The 20039-nt window shown below is 34.8% G+C and overlaps 1 protein-coding gene across 6 annotated transcripts in view; it reads left to right on the top strand.

Moving 5' to 3' along the window:
* The window catches only part of fignl2 (fidgetin like 2), a 107390-nt gene that overhangs the window by 51053 nt on the left and 36298 nt on the right, over nt 1-20039 (top strand). For all 6 annotated transcript variants that reach the window (XM_087305892.1, XM_087305891.1, XM_087305889.1 and 3 more), the window contains one exon: nt 9783-9878. The gene's annotated coding sequence lies outside the window, so the exon portion shown is untranslated. The remainder of the gene's footprint in view (nt 1-9782; nt 9879-20039) is intronic.

Here is a 20039-nt window from a genome sequence, read left to right as displayed (position 1 = left end):
GGTCTAAAGTGAATGTGTAGCAGTGCGGAGTGTGGTGGGGGTTTGCGGAGCCATCTGTTTGTGTTCTGGTGTAGTTTGTTGGTCTCCTGGACCAGTCAGTCCAAAGAGAAGCACATTCCTCCGGCTGATATAGAGCCTGAAGATGCTGCGGCTCTGGGCTCCTGCGCAAATGCAATTACAGCAGCCTTACAATGTCAGGGCAGACACGACCCTGACAGCGGCTAAAGAATGAGCAGTTCACAGATTGAATTATCCTGCTGCCTGTCTGGAGCGTGAGGGATGATAGAAAGCTCCGCCACATCTCGTGCTCTCTCTGTGCTGAAGTCTCTCTCACATTAATGTCAAATAAATGGACATTGGGGGAATATTAAAACTCTGTCATCAGTTATGGAGCTTTAAATCGTTACAAACTTGTATGGTGTTTTTTTTATATTGGGAAGGGAAGAGTTCTAAGGCACCCATACACCCAGCGCAATAAGGCGTTGGATGTATTTGGCACGATTTGTTTTCAGACTAGTGCAATCTTAATTTTGCGGCACATCGTTTAAATAGCAAATCCATTTGTGCTACTTTGCGGACTCATGAGTGTTCTGGTCCAAAAAGGAGGTGTGTTAAGGCACATTGTTGGTACATTGCTATTTTGAGGAACTGAAATAGACAGCACCATTGATCAACTAAAAGCATGTCTGAAGTCCAGTGCAGAGCAAAATGCATGAATATCTTTACATATGAAAAAACATTAAAGGATTAAAATGTTACAAAAATGATCTTTTCTACATAAATGTAAAACCCACTGCCTAAAACACCTTCTTCATGTTGAGGGGCTTTTTTCAGTCTATTCATGACAATTTGCATTTGTATAATATTATTATTAGCAGTATTATTTATTATATGCTTATTTGTATTTGTTTAAATTAAAACAAGTTTAGATTTGTCCACCTGTCGGGTGTTGGAGATGTCTGCATGACCATATGGGGCATAAGAATGGGATGTGTGATGGGATATAACTCAGTTTTTTTGACCACACTTCATTATTATTGTTCATTCATTCGTTTGCTGTAAATTAAAACTGAATTTAGAAATAGAATTGAAACTAATCTTTGTGCTTAACAAACAAAATGATTTATGTAGGCTAATAGATGTCTTTAGTGGAGCGCGTACAACACCGTTTCCTTACATGAAAGTAAAAGAGTAAAGTAAAGAGTAAAGGTAAAGTAAAGAGACAATAGAGGCCGAATGGAGGAAGCTCTTGCTTTATCCTCACACTGCAGACGGTCTATTTAACAGTTTTTTTTGCTAGTGAAGCATTCAGTTTTTTTCACTTACTAATTCCGCCATGTAAATAGCAAATGCACCATGGTGTGATGCAACTGACTCTTAAAGGGAACGGGAGACTCTGATTGGTTTAATGCACATTATTCTCAAAACACACCCATAACTCCTTAAAAGAATAAGCACAACCCTGTTAGACCATGCACTGCGCCAGAGCGTATTTTTTAATCCTTAAAATAAAAAAAGTGGATAATGCTTAATGCTTTTGCACCATGCGCATTAGACTGCGCATAAATCGTTAAAATAGAGCCCCAAATATTTAAAGGGAGAGTTCACACAAAAATATTAGAATGGATTGTTCAAACAAACATATTAGAAGGGATTGTTCTCACAAAAATATATACAATTCAGTTGAAGTAAACAATGAAGTAAACTATTCCCCCAATCTCTATTTAACGTAAAGAAGTTTTTTTTCAACCCATTTTTCTTTTAAACATAGTTTTATTAACTCATTTCTAACTGATTTATTTTATCTTTGCCATGATGACAGTACATAATATTTTACTAGATATTTTTCAGGACACTATTATTCTGCTTAAAGTGCAATTTAAAGGCTTCACTAAATTAATTATGCAAGTTAAGGTAATTAGGCAATCAATGTATAACGATGGTTTGTTCTGTAGACCATCGAAAAAATATTGCTTAAGGTGGCTAATAATATTGAAATTGAAAAAAAAATTGAAACAGCTTTTATTCTAGCCAAAATAAAACAACTAAGACTTTCAGGAAGAAACAAATATTTTTCGGAAATACTTGTCTTTAATTTGTTAAACGTCTTTTTGAAATATTTAAAAAAGAAAAACAAAATTCACAGGAGTGTTAAAAATCTGACTTCAACTGTACCTTTAAGTTTCTTCAAATATTTTTCTGTTGAACACCAAATGTCATTTTGAGCCATTGACATTTACAGTTTTTTTTTTATGGGAGTGCTGGGAGGGGCCCATATCCAAACCTGAAGCTATACCTGAATCAAGGGCAGGGCCAAGGTGAAAAGGTCCTTTGAGAAGTGTGCTAAAAATGCGTCTGTTCTTTTTGGTTTGTTTGTCTTCTAGAAGCCGCGGTTTGACCTCGGTCTGAAGAGACTGCTGCCTACCTATTAAGTGTTGTAGGAGGGTGGCAGACCTGTTTTGATGGGTTTAGTTAAAGTTCTTTTGATAATCTTACTGATCCCCAACTTTTGATTGATATTTATGAATAGTACACTGTAAAAAATGCTGAGTTCTACACAATCGATTTGTGTTGCGACAACATCAATGAATTAAGTAAAATTATTAGGTTTTTTACAAATTTAAGTGGATTGAACATAAAACAACTGAGTTGCCCCCCAAAAACTCAAGAATTGTGTTGTTTCAGCTCATTTTAACCTAGTTTGAACAAACAACAAACATAATTTTTTGTGTGTATTTTGTGTAAACGATAAAATTAAATTCAATTTAATTATCATTTGCACAGTATGGTAGAGTTAAAATTTATTTTATTTATTTATTTTTTTTGGCAGACTTTTTTTTTTCATTATTTGTTTTTTCTCCTTGAAGACAGAAAGAAATACGTCATATAGCTTTAGCTTTGCTCTTGAACAGTCCATTTAAGCAAATTAAGAAGCTCTTCTGTAAAAAAAAAAAGGCTTGATTTTTGACTTGTTCACCAAACACTATTTTAGTTTTGCATTTAAAATGCATCTTCATAATTATTACTCCAGTTTTCAGAAATCAATCTAATATGCTATTTTGGTGCTTATTTTGATACCATATTTTTATTATTTTATTTTTTGATTAATAAAAAAAATATATATATATATATAAATAAATCCAAATATTTTTGTGACTCTATGTTTTACTGTGACTTGCATGTTCAATCATATCTTTATTCTTTACCCTCCACATGCACTAGACACTTTCTTATAATATTTTCAGGAAAACACAGTGCAATTCAGAGTATACTTCTTGCATGTGAGTGAGCTTGACAAACCACCTTTAGGCAACACTCTCTTTTTTCTCCATATGCACCAGTCACTTTCTTATAAACGCTTTAAGGACTCAATAATAAAGAAAAATCAAAATAAAATACTGCTAAACCAGCTTAGACTTGTCATGGCACCTTTATATTGCTGCTCTCTGGTGATTTGAAGTGGTTCTTTTATCCTTGTTGCTTTATATGAATAAATGTAAATATTCGTTTTTTTGCATAAAAGTATTCAATTATTTTTATGAAAACCTTCAGTTTAACATGTTTTTATGGCTTGATGCATTACATTTCTTGTTTATTTAAATTTTTTCAGATTTTATTTTTACTTGTTTATTTTTTACATTATGAGATTTCTATCACATTGCTTGTCTAAACAGAAAAACGCAGCATTTTCCTAGAATCTCTAGAGCTCTGTAAGCTTTCATTCTCTTTTAAAACCAATTACCGTGGTATTATTTAAGACAAGGCCAATGGCAGGAGCCACTGTGTTGTGCAAAATCCAGTGCTAATGAATTTGTGCCTCAACACTGACACAGAAATCAATGGCTGTTTTCTCTTTACTGTCATATTCAGAATAGCTTACGGTAAAAACCTCCTCTCGCCACTTCACTTATACGTTACCTGAAGTCACTTTCACAGATTAATTAACGTTCCTCTAATGGTTTTTTTAATGTTTGCAGTGTAGTGCACATGAGCTATTGAGCCAGTCATGTAATGGAGGCCTAAATTAACTATTAATTCATGTGGCTGAAGGAGAAAGGGACGAAGAAAATGCCTCTAGATTATGAAAAAGGGTTATGTTTTCAACCCTCAGACTCCAGATACACTGTACCACACACACAGTATCTTTATGCAATATGAAATGTACTTAAGATTTTTTGCCATAAAAGAAAAGTCTTTTGCCAAAAATAAGTTTTGTGGTTAAGGGTCACACACAGTTAAAGTCAAAATTATTAGCCCTCCTGAATTATTAGCCCCCTGTTTATTTTTTCCCCAATTTCTGTTTTACGGAGAGAAGATTTTTTCAGCTCATTTCTAATCGTATTAGTTTTAATTAGTCATTTCTAATAACTGATTTATTTTATTTTGTCATGATGACAGTAAATAATATTTGACTAGATATTTTTCAAGATACTTTTATAAAGCTTAAAGTGACATTTAAAGGCTCAACTAGGTTAATTAGGTGAACTATAGGCAAGATGGCGTAATTAGGCAAGTTATTGTATATATATATATCGAAAACAAATATTGCTTAAGGCAACGAATAGTTTTGACCTAAAAAAGGTCTTTAAAAAATTAAAAAACTGCTTTTATTCAAACCAAAATAAAATAAATATATTTCTCGAGGAGAAAAAATATTATCAAACATACTGTGAAAATTTTCTTGCTCTTAAACATTATTTGGGAAATAATTAAAAGAGGGCGAATAATTCTGATTTCAACTGTATATAATGTATTAATAAATAACTACTGGAAATCATTTGGAAGAATACATTTTAACAGAACAAGAGTAAAAAAAAATATTAAAATAAGTGCATTATACAAGTTATTTAAAACAATTTTACATATTTTTTTATTTTTCATGCAAAGTATGTTTATCTTTTTCTTAATAATTCTATTAAATTGTGCTCTTACTATTATTATATGAAGTACAATTATGAATGGTTTTGTTATTTTCAATATTAAATATAATTTGATGCATAATTGAAAATAGAAATTTGAAATTAAGCTTTTATTATTATCATACTCAGTTGTATGGTTTCTGATTTTATTTTTAATTATTTCTCTTAACAATATTACATTTCTTTTTAATTAAATTTTATTATTTTATTTTAAGTGAATTTTACATCTGATTTTGCACCTCATATATATATATTATATATTATATATATATTTTTTTTCTAATAATTTATTTGTATTATCATTAATTAATTAATTTTAATCATATTTTATTCATTTAAATATATTAATTTATATAACTCGAGTCAGAGTCATTTGATTTTAGGTATCTACCGAATACTGAAACCCCATCTGATACTTTTATAATACACAAAAAAAAAAAGAAGAGCAAAGAAACAGATCCAGGATGTTACTTTTTTTTAATTCACCTTATTTTAACATTCAACAACACTGTTAACAAACAGAGCACTTCTGTGAGGTAGCTTGAACAATCAAGTAATATTCATTTATTCATTCATTCAATCATTTTCTTTTCAGTTTAGTCCCTTTATTAATCTGGGGTTGCCACAGCGAAATGAACTGCCAACTTATCCAGCACGTTCTACACAGCGAATGCCCTTCCAGCTGCAACCCATCCCATCACTGGGAAACGCTCATACACTCTCATTTACACACATACATCATGACCAATTTAGCTCACACAATTCACCTGTACCGCATGTCTTTGGATTTATGGGGGAAACCGGAGCACCTGGAGGAAACCCACGGCAATGCAGGGAGAACATGCAAACTCCACACAGAAATGCCAACTGACCCAGCCTAGGCTTCTTGCTGTGAGGCAACAGCAATACCTACTGCGCCACTGCGTCACCCCAATCAAGTAATAAACAACATAAACTCTTTACTTTTGGACTTAATTATAATAGTAATTATATAAAAACAAATAGCACCTCAACTTAAAATACCCAGCAGGCAATCATAGGTTTACATTTCTCACAGTTTGCCATGGCAATGTCGTCACCAACTTTATAATACCTCCAGACTGCAGACATACTCACACTCTCCGCTTCAAGCTGCTTCTAAGTTCTACTTTGCCAGTGTTTAACCAATAGCGTATCTGCAACAAAGTGACGTCATGCCGCACACATTGCTGTTTCTGTGTGAAGTCAAGAAAGAGGTTTAACTCTGTGCGTGCCACCGCTTAACTATAGACGTGTTAAAAAAGGAATATATATATATATATATATATATATATATATATATATATATATATATATATATATATATATATATATATATATATAAATATATATATATATATATATATATTCGAGTCCTGATTGAGCAGCAACATTCGAATGCAATCAAGTCTAAAACCGGGTGATCGGGCACGATTTCCGATCACGTTATTGGATCTTGACATCTCTAGTAATGATTGGGTAGAAGTTATTAGGTAGATTTTTATTACTTAACGATTTGGTAATCATATTACATTTTTGTTTTGTTTATTACAGATTTCATTCATAAATATCATATTTTATTTATATAATATTTTTTTTTTACTTAAAATTTTAATTTACAAAAAATAAAATTAAATTAAAAAGCTAGAAGTAAGTAACTGTGGTCATTATTTGGTTCTAATCATGCTAATCAATCAAACTCATTGTACACATTGCGTCTGTGTGTAGCAGGGAATAGCGGTTCTTGAGGGTTTGCTGCAGACTGTAAAATCATGGAGACAGTTGTACAGTTTAACCTTGAAACAGCCTTTCATGTGCAGGAAAGCGACATTAATTGGTGGCTGAAAGAAGAGTGTGTGAGACGTCTGTTTGTGTCGTGTTGTGATGAGAGATTAGTCTTTTAATAGGAGATAATGTATCGTTGTGAAGAATGCCTTTACTTGGGGGATTGCAGTATTGAGCTCATGTAATTGGACAATATATAAGTCTGTATCATAAAACTGGAGTTCACTGTCTGTCCACTCACCAAAGCTTTACATTGATGGCCTACATGTGAAGATGACCCTGGTTTAATGTATGTTTAGATAAAATGAATGGACTCAATGGAAATGTACAGATTAAAGTGGAAAACTATTTGTGAAAATGTCTGTTTTGCTTTAATTTTACTTTTATTATATTTATTAGATCCTTTAGTATTTTTTTATTATTTATGTTAAATTACTATGAAACTACTATAACTTTTACTGTATTTTATTTTATTATCTTATAATGTTTTATTTTAAATTATTTAAAAAAGGTTTTTATTGATATGACTTTTAAATTGTGATCTTACTGTTGTTACATTTTTAAAAATATATATATTTTTTACAATATCAGAATTTTATAGTATTATAATATTTGGTCATTCATTCATTTTCCTTCAACTTAATCCCTTTATTCATCAGGGGTCGCCACAGCAGAATGAACCACCAACTTATCCAGCTAATGTTTTACATGGCGGATGCACTTCCAGCTGCAAACCAGAACAGGGAAACATACACACTCATTCACACACATACAGCCAATTTAATTTATTAAATTCATCTAGAGTGCATGTCTTTGGACTGTGCAGGAAACCAGAGAACTTGGAACGCAAACATGGGGAGAACATGCAAACTCCACACAAAAATGCCAGCTGATTTAGCCGGGACCCGAACAAGTGACCTTCTTGCCATTATAAGGAACAATGCTAAACACTGAGCCACTGTGTTTCCACAATATTTAGTTCTATTTGTTTTTATTTTAAACAAAATGCCATGATTTTATAGTACTGGATCTTAATCTTAAGGCTTTTCTTCTTAGTATTTTGTTTTGTTTCCATTGTTTGTATTAATGCGTGAATTACATTATTTTTTTTAAGATTTATTTGCTGCTGTTTATTTGAATTATTTATTTTATTTCAAACTAAATGCAGTTTTTATAGCATCTGATTGTACTTTAATATTATTTCATATTACTTTTGTTCTTTTTTCTTTTATTAAGTAAATACTACAAATTTTAAAGTTGATCTTACTCTCTTTTTACTGATTATGTATACTGTTATATACTTATTTTAATTTTTAAGTAAATTTTAGAATTTTGTGGTATCTGATTTTGCTCTCTTTTGATTATTGTAATTTCTTCCTATTATTATTTAATTTTAATTTATTGTTATTATTATTTTAGAATTTTTAAACTTTATATAAAGTGATTTTTCTTTAAGATTTCAGAATTGTCTAGTATGTGATTTGTTTTAATGAATGTGGCCATTTCTCTGTGGTATAGTTAAAGCTGAATGTATTTGGTCTTAAAAAGCGCCCATGCAGTGAGGGCTCTTGAGGGAGCAGATGAGCAGCTCTGGGGCTCTAATAGATCCTGCATCCGCTGTGTTGTCACTGTATTTGTGGATCAGATAAATTATTGATGGATTGCTGATGGAGAACTCAATTACAGGCAGATTACTGGAGAAGGCGGACACTGGCAGAGACTGACTGACTTGACTGACTGAAGGCCTGATTCAATTATAGCAGCCTCCTGTCCTTCAGCACTCATTCACGTGCACTGCTGCATGCTTTATACTCTCAAATTCAGCTTTTAGTAGGATTTTATTCAGATTTTAGTTTAGGCACAATTATGATATATTTAATTTTAAATTATTATTTATTAAATTTGTCTAAAATTGAGCTTTTATTATTAACATATTCAGTTTTATGGTTTCTGGTTCTGGATTTCTCTTAGCATTATTTACATTTTTCTGTTTTGTTTGATGGTTTAATTTATTTTATTTTAAATAAATTTCATGATTTTGCAGATTTTCTTTTTATTTATTTCCTTTATAATCAACTTAATTGTGACCGTCCCAAAGGTGGGATATTTCATAATTTTTTTTTGTCTAAACCCTAGCTTTTACTCTTTAATTTAATTTAATTTAATTTAATTTAATTTAATTTAATTTAATTTAATTTAATTTAATTTAATTTTAAATTAATATAATGATTTAGCTCTCTTTCTTTTTTCGTTTAATTTCTTTTCTTTATATCCACCTGAATTGTCACCATGGTGGGATCTTTATTATTATTTTTTTTAAACCTGAATATACAGTATTTCAATATTTCATTAGCATATATCATGTACATCATTTTCAAAAACTCAATAAGTGGGTGACAGTTTGGGGGTTAAGTGAATTTCAGTCATTTACAGATGTTGTATTTTACTGTAATAAATGTTTTTACTTTATCTGTAAGTTAATTTTATAATGTTTAAATATTTAATTATACTCTTAGATTTTCCTCTTACTAGTTATTTTATCTAATTATATTATAAATTTATATATTTTTTGTTATTCAGTGTGTTTACTTTTTTTATTAAACTGCAATTTGTAAAAAAAAATATATATATACATATATATATATATATATATATATATATATATATATATATATATATATATATATATATATATATATATATATATATATATATATATATAGATATATAGCGGAATGAACTGCCAACTTATCCTGCATATGTTTTATGCAGCAGATGCTTTTCCAGCTGTCTATATATTCTTAGAATTCCTATTAAATAAATTTCAAAGATTTTCGAAAATCTGTTGGTTTTAAATTGTATGCTTACGGTTATATATTTCTTTTACACCTTTTTTACTAAACCAGAAAATTACAAGTAATAATTTTAAATTTAGTGTTAACAATAATTTCATTCTAAATGGCATTTTATTTGAAGTGAAATTCATGATTTGAATGCATCTAATGCACTTCTTAATTTTGCTCTTATATTTTATTCATTTTATTTTGAATGCCATTACAGGGCACTTAATGACCTCCATCAGATTCAACCCTGCTTCCAGCTCCACATGGGGATCCAGAAAATCTCAAACAGTTTCTGCACACCTCTTCTACTCAGGTTTGAGATGCACTTTCTATATTATAAATCATATTACACTAAAGGGGTGGCACGGTGGTGCAGTGGGTAGCACTGTCACCTCACACCAAGAAGGTTGCTGATTCGAGCCTCGGCTAAGTCAGTTGGCATTTCTGTGTGGAGTGTGCATGTTCTTCCTTGTGTTTGCGTGGGTTTTCTCTGGGTGCTCCGGTTTCCCCTACAAGCCCAAAAACATGTGCTATAGGTGAATTGTGTGAGCCAAATTGTCCGTATTGTATGTGTGAAAATGAGTGTATAGGTGTTTCCCAGTGATCGGTTGCAGCTGGAAGGGCATCCGCTGTGTAAAACAAATGCTGTACAAGTTGATGGTTCATTCCGCTGTCTCGACCCGACCCCTGATGAATAAAGAGACTAAGAAATGAAATAAGTTCAAATAAGTTACTTTTTCAAACTACTTATTTAAAATGAACTCAATTCTGGAGATTTTTTGGGGGGAAACTTGATTGTTTTGTGTTCAATCCATTTAAATTTGTTATGTTATCTGATTTGATTTGTGTTGGGACAACATGAATGAATAGCGTAAAACTCTGTGTTTTTTGTATCCCATTCATCATGTCTTTGGGAACAAATGATCCAACAGTAAGTTCTGAAGCACATTTATTGTAAACAGCCTGATTCTTCCCAGTATTCAGAGACATTAATGTTCAGAACTGTTAATATGTATCCATATGTTCATTTGTAGATATGTTTACACACATTTACACACACAGACCTTGACACATCTGTTGAATATGTCCGCTTCCATCTCTGCTTTAATACCAGCAACAATGAGACTCTCGTGGGCTGAAATGTATGTGCATAAATATTGGCATTTATAGGTATCTCATTCATATAACATGATACGCTGAATTGGACTCTTGCCTCCCAAGGAAAGAAGCTATTAGAAAGTTAATGTGAGCTCCGGATCCAGAGCTGGAGGCTGAATTGAGCACATTTATCTTTTCGCTGGTCAGCAATTGAAAAGGGGGGGGGGTTTGAAAGGAAAAAAGGTTTGCTGATACTAAGAAACACCTTTATTGAACAGATCAATTTGCTTCAGTCATCAGACGCTTTTTTTTTTCTAAGGTGTTTCTGTATTCCCTTTTTCTGCAGCAATGATTTGGTGTCTGTTTTGTGCTTTATGGATAATCAAGTATGTTATCAGCTTTTATTTTATTAATTCACTATAAGATTTATTGACTGTTAGTTGATGCATTAACTGACAATGAGGTATATTTGTTAGTAGTATTCGCCAGGGGTGTGACGAGATCTTGTTTAAAGATCTCGCAAGATTAAATCATGACAATATTTCTCGTTGATGTGCAAAGTTGTCTTATTTGTTGTGATGTCAGCATGTCATTTACTGCATAAAACTCATAAAAGATAAAATACCATTCATTACGTTTATTTAATGAAAGTACCTAAATATTTATTTCAGCTTAATATAATATATTTACCATTCATATATTTCATCAAGGATTTTTTAAAAATAGTGTAACGTCTTGTTTTGTTGTCTCGTGAAGTATTCGCTGTTTGTTGTTTTTTATTCAATATTATTCAAAGATAATATTAATAGTTCATTTGTAAAATTTCAATTTAAGATTAATGTGGGTAAAGTATGAAAAGTTGTTTTCGAGTATATTGACACAGTAAACATGTAATAAAGGACTAACTATTAAGAATCATTATTAGTTAATATAAATAGTAATTGGTATATGTTCACTTTTGCATTTGCTGTAAAACATGCAGGATTCCACACAATTGATTTGTATTGGGACAACATGAATGGACTAAGTTAACTTATTAGTTTTTACAAATTTAAGTGGATTCAACATAAAACATTTTTAACCATTTTAGCCATGTCACCCTGCAGCCCAAAACCGGTTACTCACTGAAGCTAAGCAGGGCTGAGCCTGGTCAGTACCTGGATGGGAGACCACTAGGGAGCACTAGGTTGCTGTTGGAAGTGGTGTTAGTGAGACCAGCAGGGGGCGCTCATCCTGTGGTCTGTGTGAGTCCTAATGCCCTAGTAAAAGTGAAGGGGACACTACACTGTCAGTGGGCGCCGTCTTTCGGATGAGACGTTAAACCGAGGTCTTGACTCTCTGTGGTCAATAAAAATCCCATGGCACTTCTCGTGAAAGAGCAGGGGTGTAACCCCGGTGTCCTGGCCAAAGTCCCTCTATTGGCCCTTACGATCATGGCCTCCCAATCATACCCTTCCACCGAATTGGCTCTATCACTGTCTCTCCACTCCATCAATAGCTGGTGTGTGGTGAGTGCACTGGCGCTGTTGTCCTGTGGCAGCCGTCACATCATCCAAGTGGATGCTGCACACTGGTGGTGGTGTGGAGAGACCCCCTCATGATTGTGAAGCACTTTAGGTGTATGGCCATACACAATAAATGCGCTATATAAATACACATTACATTTAAATTACAACTAAAAGAATAGTTGAAAATTGTAAATTCTGTTTGACTCTGTTTACTCTCTGTGGCGAGGGGGCGTGGCCGAGAGCCGTGGGAACGGGGTGAGGCCACCGCGTGAGTGGATACACGTGCGGTGCGCACCTGCCTCTGATCCCACGGAAGGAGCTCTGGACCATAAAAGGAGGACCGATGGCAGAGGAAGCCGAGAGAGGACCGGGCCCGGGCATATTGTTTTACTTTTACTTTTGCTTTCAGTTTGACGGCAGTCTCCGCGAGGAGCTGCCGTCCGTTTGTTTTGGTTTAAATGGCAGTCTCCGTGAGGAGCTGCCGTCATTATTATTAATAAATATTTTAAACCTGCGTCGGTTCTCCGCCTCCTTCTTCCCGGCGGCCAAAGGGCCGTAAACTTCATTACAGTGGTGCCGAAGCCCGGGAGAAGGAGGGACGCGTTGTCCAGATGCCCTCGCCGCTGAGAGAGGGGGCGAGTGTTCGGGAGTTAACCCGAGTGGGGGAGAAACCCGTTCGTCTGCCCAGAGTGCCGGGGCGGCCTGAGGCTGGCGAGGAAAGGATCTGCCTGCTGCCGTCTCCCAGCATGGGGAGGAGCAGGGGACGCGGGGCTCACCACCGGAAGGGAAAGAGCTGAAGGGAGCCATCCCACAGAACCCGGAGGAGTCGCCGCGATCCGCCATGATGCCAGAGCCTGCATCCATCCACCGAAGCGGGAGCGGAGCAGGAGACCAGAAATGCCGCCAGCCAGCCAGGAGAACCGCCGGCGGACGCCAGAAGATGGACGGGTGGATAGATTCCTCCACAGGGCTCCCAGCACGTCGTCGCATCTCTCAGCTGGTGGAGGACCGAGTGGCAGCGTGTCTGGAGAACCGAACCCCAATTTTTTTTTTTCCTCTCCCCCCCCATCCCCCCCCCCCCCCCCCCCCCCGGAGTATGCACAGCCACGGGGTGCCCCCGGCCTGTGATGGGAGATGGGGGTATGTGGCGAGGGGGCGTGGCCGAGAGCCGTGGGAACGGGGTGAGGCCACCGTGTGAGTGGATACACGTGCGGTGCGCACCTGCCTCTGATCCCACGGAAGGAGCTCTGGACCATAAAAGGAGGACCGATGGCAGAGGAAGCCGAGAGAGGACCGGGCCCGGGCATATTGTTTTACTTTTACTTTTGCTTTCAGTTTGACGGCAGTCTCCGCGAGGAGCTGCCGTCCGTTTGTTTTGGTTTAAATGGCAGTCTCCGTGAGGAGCTGCCGTCATTATTATTAATAAATATTTTAAACCTGCGTCGGTTCTCCGCCTCCTTCTTCCCGGCGGCCAAAGGGCCGTAAACTTCATTACACTCTCCCTTCACTTGTTCCAAACGTATTTAAATTTGGGGGAAAAAAACAGTTATTGGCATTCATAGTGTTTGTTGTTTCTGCTATGGATGTTAGTGGCTGCTTTTCCCCCCTAAACATTCTTTAACATATATTTTTGTGTTCAACAAGAAATAAAACTATATAAGTTCAGAACCACTCAACTGGGAGTTGAGTGTTCATGTCTGGTGACTAGGATGGCCAATCCTGGAGCACCTTGACCTCCTTTGCTTCCAGGAACTGATTTGTGAGGAATGCTACCTTGCTAAAGTATTCTCATCCCATTTTTAATTTATCCATTTAATATTTTTCCTCGTTGTTTTAAAAGGCAAACAAATCCTTGAATGAGGACACCTGTTAGTGACTTTCGTTATCAGCGAAGATCCAGGAACACTCACAGACTTTAATGACTGTTTCAGTGCTTCTGCTCTTGGTTCTGATGTTGTACTGAAATGCACACGACTCTAATACCTCTAATACACATATTGATAGCCTATGAAGCGAATGCTGAAGTCAGCTTTACTGGTCGGCTCCAGCAGCACAGTTTCTCCATGCAGTGTGTGTGTGTGGGTCTCGTCTCCGTCTCTCGCTCCAGACGCCATTCTGGCTCCATCGGCTCTCCCTCCTCCAGAGCCTCAGCGACTCACTTTATTGCAGCTTAAGGCTTTCTGCTGTCAATCAACATTTTCATATAGGGGAATGCAGGGCCTGTAGCTATATTGTGCAACTTTTTTTTTTTTTTTGATAATACAATATGGTTTAGCATGATTATTGAATCACAGCTGTTGCAATTATATGCAATATGCGGTGTTTGCAGTGTCTCAGAGTATAAACTCCAGCTCTGCAACTGCTGTGTATTTTATTTTATTTATTTGATTTTATTATTTTTTTTTGTTTGTTTTTATTTTTTGTTTTTAAGGATGATTTAAAAATTTGTTAAATAAAAGTTGTAACTTCAGGTTTTTGCCCCAAACAAAGAAAACCAAAATCAAATAATATTGTTTTATTTAGTTTTTTTGTTCTACAAAATAAAATCAAAAATCTTTATTTTTAAAAAAAGTAAAATTGCACAAAAAAACAAAAACATTTTAAAAGTTAAATAAATATATAGTGATATGTATTTGTCACACAAGGGTGCTGGACAACAGAATTGAGGATCCACGAGCAGTATGTATTAAGAACAGTAGTCAGACAGGCAACGGTCAAACATAGGAGCAAACAGGATCATTCAGAGCAGCATAAAATAATAGGGAGGGCTGTTGTGAAACTGATGTTTCGATACAGTGTCGAGATCCCGAAGCACAAGTTTGTCGAAACACTGTACCGAAGCATGATTCAAAACATCCAGGTCATGTGACTAAAGTGTTTCGAAACACCATATCAAATACCGTCTCATTGCCTAGTGGACGGTGCATGTGCACAATGTGCTGCAAATGGCTTTTGGGATCGAATCCCGACTTGTACAAATACTCAGAAATTATGATTAATATATTTTAATTATGTAACAGTTTTTTGATGTAGTCTAGATAGGATACAGCTGCGGATACGCCATCAATATAGCATATTTTTTGTAACACTATAACAATAATCAATATTTTTATATAGAGTATTTGTACATAGTTGGAGTAGATGTTAATAAAATACAATAAATGGGAAATTTAATGAATAATATAAATATTTCTTGTTAACTTAAGAGCATTTCAAACCTAACATATATAGCTGCATTACCCTGGGTTCAAACCCATTATTTCTGCAGGCTAGTCAGGAACTCCCACCGCTTCACTAAATCACATGAAGCTTCAACTACAACAAGGTTAAGGTTTAATACCTCAATTTTCTTTACTGTTTCTTCAATCAAAGTTGTTCCAATGCAATACATAAAGAATGACCACTAGGTGTCATTGTAGAGTGGGATTTTGAAACATTTCGAAGCTTCGACACATTTGCTTCGACTGTTTCAGTGTTTTAGGAGGCTTCGCTTTGCCCACCACTACAAAAGAGTAGTCGGGCCACAGGCAAATAGATCAGTCCATGCAGCTAACAGCATAAACAAATTTAGGGTCAGGAAACATGGTACAGGAAAAGCAAGACAAGGTAAATGTTTCATAATGTTGACAGGTTAACAAGACTCAGCAATGTGTGTGGAAATGAGATGTCTTTTTAGCCAAGGTAATGAATCAATGATGAGCTTCAGCTGTGTGTATCTGTGTGTGTGTCATCAGGGAAAACCAGAACAGGTGTGTGTAAGGTGCATGACAGGATTTGTGGTCCATTTGCTGGCAGATTTGTAGTTCTCCAGCGATCTGCAGTAAATAGATTGCTTGTGACTGTAACAGTGTTAGAAAAATCAGTATAAATAATTAAATGAAATATTACTAAAATGACTACCAAATTATTTAATTTGTATAAATTATTAATAATAACTATTTAAAAGTTGTTCACGCATACACTACGGCCATTTTAACTTACCCAATTCACCTTAACGGCATGTCTTTCTCTTTGGACTGTGGGGGAAGCCAGAGCACCCAGAGAAAACCCACACCAACATAGGGAGAACATGTAAACTCCACACAGAAACGCCAACTGAACCAGCCAAGGATCGAACCAGCGACCTTCTTGCTGTGAGGTGACAGTGCTATCTACTGCGCCACTGTACCGCTCAAAAATAATAATAATTATAATTTTTTTATATTATTTTAATGTATTTCCCTAATTAATTCTGCCTATTTAATCCACACACACACACACACATACATATATATATATATGTCCATAGCTCAACCTCACAAACTCCAGCCATTGATCAGCAGCTCTGCTTAACGCTGTGCATCAGATAAAGCACCTTTTTCCTTTTTTTTTTTTTTTTTGCAAACCGAATCATTTGTGATCAATACGTCGACTGACTCACTGCTCTAAAACGATCAATCACAGTGAAGCAGAAAGGAAATCAACAGTGCCAGACAACACTTTCTGTTTATGCCTTTTTACAGTCAGTGTAAACACAGTGCGCGGCTAAACGGCAATCAGCGGCGTTGTGATTTGCCAAGTACAGTGACATTGATCATCTGAGAGGCAACTGTGAACTTCATGAATCATGCAAGTGTGAATGAGCTGCAAGACGTCCATCTCTCTGTCCGGGACTCCTCGCTCTGCTATATTTAGAGTTCCTGACAAGGATGAGCTGCTGGAAACGTTATCCCGACACAACGGCCCATCAAGCCTTCACACACTGCAGATCAAGTGACACACAGAGCAAAATGCATTGTTCACATGTTGTATATGGGGAGAGAAAAAAAAAACTGCATTGTTTGTTCTGTGTCCTCGGCTGAGAGCTGACATTTTTGAGGTTTAGATTAGAGTTCCAGAAGTGCAAATAGTTTATGAAATATGCAGTTCTATGTAAAGTGCAATCTGTCCGTTTGTCTCTACGTATCTGATTGTCCATCGTCTATCTTGTTTTTCTTTTTTCTCTTGAATTACATAGACTTGATAGAATATCATATTAGGCTATTTTTTTATATAACGGCCATTTGTAATGTAATAAATTTGGAGGCAATGGTACATGTTTCTAGTTATTTTGCCAGATACTTGTATTCATATTGAAAGGTTTAATTAGTTATTAAATTAGATTAATAATTGGGTTAGGTTAATAAGCCAGGTTAATTTGGCAGTCATTGGATATTACAGTAGTTAGTTTTGTAATATATAGTTACTTTTTGGGGGAATATCTCTATTGCAATGCATTACTTTCTGAAGTACGTTTCACGCATTGGATGCCCTTTTAGCTGGAGCCCATCTCTGGGAAACATCCATACACACTCATTCACACTCAAACTACGGACAATTTAGCCAACCCAATTCACCTGTACAGCATGTCTTTGGACTGTGGGGGAAACCGGAGCACCCGGAGGAAACCCCTGCGAATGCAGGAAGAACATGCAAACTCCACACAGAAACGCCAACTGACCCAGCCGAGGCTCATACTGTGCCAGCGACCTTGTTGCTGTGAGATGACAGCACTACCTACTGCGCCACTACGTCACCAATGTTAATAACATTGACATTGAAGGAAAAACCTTTGTTCTAGCTAAAGTACATAACAACTAACAAATATTTTAGGAAATACTAAGAAAGTTTCTTTGGTCTATAAAACATCACTTAAAATACTGAAATAAAATTCACAGGAATTTTTTAATAAAATTGACCATAAAATTCAGGAAAAAAACTTTGGTTAATTTGGCAGTCATTGGATATTATTACAGTAGTTTGTTCTGTAGCCAGTCGAATCAGGAATAATTTCTTAAGGGGGCTAATAACCAGTTGGGGTAATACATTACAAGTAACATGAGATACATAATAATATTACTTTTCTAAGTAACGGGTAAAGTAGCGCATTACTTTTCAAAACTAAGTAATATTTGAGTTACTTTTTTAAAAATGTAACGCAAGTTACTTTCTAGTTTAGGTAATTCGCTTTTATCCCTTTAACTGGCAATGGTTGGCCTTTTGTCCATAAGTTCAATTTAATTCAAGTTTATTTGTATAGTGCTTTTCAATTATTATTATTCAATTAATCTAAAGTAGCTTTACAAAAGGTTAGGTTGACTATAGGCTATATACAGTTAACCTCCAGTTGTACAATCTATGGTTTCTGTATTTAAAAAAAAAAAAAAAAAGGTAGTCTATTTGTGTATACTGTATATATAAGTGATCTGATCATTACAATAAATAAGAACAGTTTGTGTATTGCTTAAGACTGTCCTCTAAGTTCTCAGGGTTAGCATCATCTATTCAAGTTTAGGTTATCATTAAAACAAAGCAAAATAAATGCTTAGCTGCTTAGAGTGGTTTAAGGAACACAATTTAACCAAAGATTTATTTTTTATTTTTTAAATCGTAGTGGAAGTTAAAGGGTTAAAAAATAAAATGCTGAATTAAAATGAAGGTAGTCATGATAAATCCTGCACACAATGAGAGAATGCAGGATCAGGCAGAAAGGAAGATGGCAGAGCCTTACATTTCTGAGACTGATTTTACTTTTTAATAAGACAAAGTAAAACACATGGTTTTAAACCATCATTAATCTATTTAAATGGCATGTTTAGCTCTGGGGTTAGGAAGTTCTCTGAAGATAACATTATCCTATTAATTTAAAATTAATGTTTTTTTTTTTTTTTAGGGTAATTGAAGGCTACTGTGTGTTGTTATTGCATGGCACCCAAACCTGCCACTAAACCCAACCATCATTAAGGTATAAGCAAATCGTACTAAATTGTACGAATGAGATCGTACGAATTCATACGAATTGGCCACTAAATCAAAAAGTTAGAAATTGCTAATAACATTTACCATAAAATTTTGAAAAAAACTTTGTTCTAGCTTAAATAAATAACAAAAATTGTAGGAAATACTGAGATAGTTTCCTTGTTCTGTAAAACATTACATAAAATACTGAAAATGCACTGGATGGATAATAATTTTGCCTTCAACTACATTTTTTTGCTCTACTATTAAGATACTATATATATAAATATGTATATATATATATATATTAATTTTGTCCTGCAGTATTGTATATCTACTTTTAATTAACTTTTTATTTAGCGTATTTATATAGAATATCAGGATCAGATAAATAAAGAAAATGTTACTTTGACAACTAAACTTTTTGAACTTTAGGGAAATTTTACTTTTTATTTTGATTAATTTTTAAATTTAATTTCTTTTACATTAATTCTATTTCAAGCAGTAAAACTATTTGTAAAGAATAGATTTAGGTTACTAAAGTAATTTCTACCATTGGCTAAACAAGAGATCTCTGTGAACAGTTAAATTGGTGGGTTGTTAAGCTGAGCTTGAAACTCTGATGTGACGTGCAATTATAAGAGCAAACAATAAGTGATAGCTATATTTAATACACACAGACCCACACTCATACACACACACACACACATAACGCACACAATTGCGGTCTTGTTTAGTCACACATGAATGGCAACAATGCGAGTGGTTTGCCACAGTTACCAGAGTTCACCCCTGCAGCGAGTGGATTAAGCCACCTCTGTCTTTAATTAGAGACTCTCTCATCTGAGAAGAAAAAAACCAAAACCACACACTTACCCTCAACTCTTTAACACACGTTTCTGTACACTGATTTCAACTAACCGCACTGGGGAAATTGAGTGATTGGAGTTTAATTTGTAAATTAAATTAAATTAACCTTACAAGTCAATTTAAATTAAGCTTTAGAAATAGTTTATTTAAACTGTAATATGTTTCAAAATTGTATAGATTTTATTGTAGATTTGATCCAAAATTTTGTTTAGCAGAAAAAACTTACTGATCTCAAACGTTTG

The sequence above is a fragment of the Danio rerio genome, chromosome 23, assembly GCF_052040795.2.
Source record: "Danio rerio strain M-AB ecotype USA chromosome 23, GRCz13ab, whole genome shotgun sequence".
In the NCBI taxonomy this organism is placed as follows: Eukaryota; Metazoa; Chordata; class Actinopteri; order Cypriniformes; family Danionidae; genus Danio; species Danio rerio.
This window is presented reverse-complemented; position numbering and strand designations above follow the sequence as displayed.